The sequence below is a fragment of the Acyrthosiphon pisum genome, chromosome X (genome assembly GCF_005508785.2).
Source record: "Acyrthosiphon pisum isolate AL4f chromosome X, pea_aphid_22Mar2018_4r6ur, whole genome shotgun sequence".
Taxonomy (NCBI): Eukaryota; Metazoa; Arthropoda; class Insecta; order Hemiptera; family Aphididae; genus Acyrthosiphon; species Acyrthosiphon pisum.
In genome coordinates, this window is record NC_042493.1 from 26,483,464 (window position 1) to 26,488,110 (window position 4,647).

Below are 4,647 nucleotides of genomic sequence, written 5' to 3' on the forward strand. Positions count from 1 at the left end.
TGTATGTACTTACTTAACCATATGTTATATATTTTATTTTATTTTATTTATACAATTTTATGTGAGATAAATTTGACTACAGTAATTAAAAATTAGTGTGAAATTGTGAAATTAAATATTAAATTAAGTATTTATTTAAACCCAACATTTTGACAAAATTATACAATTTAAGCTGTATTATTTAGACAATTATTATTAAAGTACTATAATCTACTAACAAAGTCTAAGTATCTATCAAGATATACATAATCCATTTTATGAATCACAACGGCAACACTGTATATAAAATGGGCGCATGGGCTATAAATCGCCAGGAAGTACCTTATCTTTCGGGCGCATCTGTCCGCATCCCTCGGGGCGCAAATGGGCTGTAGCCGAGCGGAGACGGTATGTCAGTCTAGGTATAAGACATAATATTATATTATAGTCTATAGTATTTAAAAAAAATTTACCTATAATAGGTAAGTACCTATAATAAATTCCAAATTAATCATATAATAATATCTATTAGGTACTTATAACGCGTTATACATCAACAAAAAACCGTGGTACTATCATAGATATATAATAGTATACTTTAGAAGTTTCAAGTACCCACGAATAATATTATACAATAACAACAAAATAACTAAAAGAGTTATCCTAGCTTTTTAATATGTAATTTCGTCCAAATTTGTACTTAAAATGACTATAAAAATAAACTGTTTAAATGTATATTTTAGATTTTTTGGTAACAGAATTAATTACTTACGTGGAATCTTGTTTTAAATTTTTAATTCTTAGATACAAAAATTGAACATTTTATAAATTTTTAAGTACAAAATAATTTTTCAAATTAAAATTTGATAAATTTTGTCAAAATTTTATCTTTAAATGCTTATAAAAAAAAATTGTGCCTATGTATTTTTAATATTTTTCAACTGATATTGTAACAATATATCAGGAGCTTTGTATTAAATTTATACACTTTTTGGCCCAAAAGATAAAACTTTATTGATATTTATAGAAAAAAAAACTAAAAAAATTGAAAACTGAAAATGTCCGTAAACAGCTCAAAAAGAGTCAAAATATTTTCAAAATTGTACGGTGTATAGGAAATGCTAATATAAACATTCAGTGAAATTTTCAAGTTTCTACAGTCACTCGTTTTTTAATTACAACAAAATAAGGAAACCGCTACATGAGAAATCGAGTGAATGTTGTAAAAATTTGAATTTCAAACGATCATAAAAATTTAATTTGACTTTCTTATAGATATTTTTTGTTTGATAAAGGTAGATAAAGGAATCTTGTATTACATTTTCATATCTTAGATTTAAAAAGAAAAATTTTTATGAATTTCTAACTCGAAATAATTTGCAAATGTTCGTGATTTTTCCATATTTTGTCATTTTTTGAACTTTAAATGCTTATAAAAAAAAACTGTGACTAACGAATTTTAATATTTTTCATCTGCCTTTGAAACAATATACTAGGAGCCTTCTATTAAATTTTCAAGCTTATTTATCCAACAAATAAAATTTTATTGATATTTTTAGAAAAAAAACAAAAAAAAAAATGGAAAATGAAAATGTCCGTAAAGAGCTCAAAATAAATCAAAATATTTTGAAAATGTTATGGTGTATAGAAAATGCTAAGATAAACATTCAATCAAAATTTCATGTATCTACGGTAATTTTTTTTAAAGTTACACCAAAAACCAAATTCAATTTTGTGAAAAATCGATTTTGCGTAAAAATTCCCGTTTTTCCTTAATTTTTCTCTCGTTTTTCCCGGCGCTTATGAAAACTTAGGTTTTTTTTTGAGAGAGATTCTCAATTACAGTACCCCTAGATCTCCCCCCCCCCCCCCCGTAAATACACCACTGATCGAGTGTATATGTGTGTGTGTGTAGATTGATTTTATATAATATAATAAGTGCTCACGGTGTGATTCATAAAGGACGATACGGTACTTTTGGGATATTATATTTACGTGATGAATGTTTTTATGAATGTTTTTATGAGGTTATTCGTGTTTATTTCTAATATTATTGAATCAACTAAGGGTATTTGTTTTGTATTTCGAATAATATTATTTGGAATTTCGTTGTGTTTATTATATTGTGTTGCTTTTACAGTTGTGATCCAGATGGGTATCATTATTGTTCACGTTATATTATATTATAATAGATACGACGAATGTTCAATTGCATCGGTTCTCAGACGGTTAGAAGACCGCGTGACTGTATAGTACAGAAAATAACAAAATTAATATTTTTCCTCACGTTTGTGACGGATCTAATATTATTTTATGCGTTGTGTAAATCAGTACTAATTAAATTCGAAATAAATACTTTGGTTGGTTGTAATTATTCACAGTACCTACGTATTTGTCACACGTAATGGAAATAATTTAATGTTAATATCATTAGGTATACAATCACAGTTTTCTCTCCGCAACCATCTCCACCAGACCATAAGATTTTTGTGACTTCCAACATTCTTTATTATTTAGATCGCAGTCCGCAGCGTTGGTCTTTGGAAGTGTTCAGCAAAAATATGATACGATTAACCGACAATTGAAGGGTAGAAATACAAAAGGTGGTATTGCCAAAAACCAAAATGTTCACAAACCAAGGAAAAGTTTAACACATTTTCAGACGACTATAAACACTCAGAATAAGTTTATTTATAAGTAAAAAATGAAAAGTAAACGATTGACACTGTCAAAATAAAATATCTACCAACATTGTAAACATTGTTTTTAATGCTTTAAAGATTTCGTGTCAGACCAAAACGTGGTATTGCAGATTTTTAAAAGGTGATGGAAATATCTCGTTTTAAAGTTGTTCCTATATTTCTGTTGATGCAAAACGCATTATTATTTATTACCGGCAATACCACGTTTTGAAGAAAAATTTAATATTGGCGATACCACGTTTTGCAATGATATCAAGTGTGCTCCAATACTAATAACATGAGCAATAATACGTTTTGACTTGAACATGATTGAACATGAAAATACCACGTTTTACTTTGACATTAAATGTGGCAATATCATGTTATGCACCGAACCGTTGTTTTTTCAATCGATATTGTTTAGTTTTGACCGCAAATTCGATATTACCGCAGATTTTCCATTCAGAATCGATGTCTAGCTAGATTTTCAAATTTTTGGCAATACCACCTTTTGCATTTCTGACCTTCAATTACAGTTTATATGGATTTTATCTGCAAATAAATATTCATGAATAATACACAATATGTTATGATTACCAATGTCCATTATCCACGATTAATTTCACTAACTAATTTTTTTCTAAGTGACATTTTATTAGTCTTAACATCAACAGTACGTGTATAAAGTACCTACATCATCTTATTGCCATGTAATGGCAAATTCAATCAGAATTTATTTAATGAAATACATGAATATTTAGTTATATATAATTTACATAATATAAATTGTAATCATCGGTTAAGAGGACGCTATACACGGCCATTTGTTGTCTTCAAATGCGTTATATACCAAATTTACGCTCAGGAGACCGCGTTCTCAGGAGAGCTCCATTATTTTATAAATTAGAGTGAATCGACCTATTGTGAAACTTGATAGTAAGTAGGTAAATTATCTGTGGTTGTATGTAGGTTTTCTAGGGTTGTTTAATTTTTTAGTAAGTTATGCCTATATTATATAGCGTAAATTAAAAATTCTCATAACTCACTTAAAAACAGAAGTATCGTAAAAACCCCACGTACAGACACAGATAATGTTCTCATTATAAAGTTTCATAATTAATAGGTCGATTCACTCTAGTTTTTAAGCTACATAAGTTAAACGTGGTATGCTGAGGGTAAATTTGTTATGTTATGCACTTGTAAGACGGAGGCAGCAAAATAATATCTGTGTAGCGTCCTGTTGATCGTAGAATTTGTTTTGCAAACACACTGGTCTTTGGGCACTTGGCAAGCTTACGTTTTCAGTATAGTCACTATATTTACGATAGCTTATTACTAGGATAGAGGACTTGTAGCATTTGTATATTTTTTTTTGCACAGTCACAAAATGACAGAGTGTGAAACAAATACGTTTCATGCTTCCACATGTTTTTTTTTTTAAATCTCACCGAATTCATGATATAACCACAGAATAGAATCTATTCTGTGATAATACTTCGTATACAATAGGCATGAAACATTAAATAAATAAATTGTTATTGAACACATGTTTGTATACAGTAATAAATTTAACAAAACAAGGCGTAATAATAAGTGTGATGCAGGTATATAATATAATATATTTAATATGATACATAAAAAGTTATAAATGTATACAAATTAATTGAATGTGTATTTACATAGTTACATGAACATTAATATTAATATTGTAGGCATATATATATTTAAAAGAACATAAGAATTTTAAGAAAAACAATTTATAAGACATACACAAATTCTATAAAAATTGTACACTATGGTGTAATACATATAAATAATATACAATGTAGTCATATCAGATAAATTTCAAAAATAAATACAATTTTACTAAACATTATACATGTGTGCTTCTTAATAATATATATAAATATATTTTTAAACAACATTAACAAATTAAGAATGTACATTGTGGTACAATGGAACATTAATTGACGAATTGCCACATAAT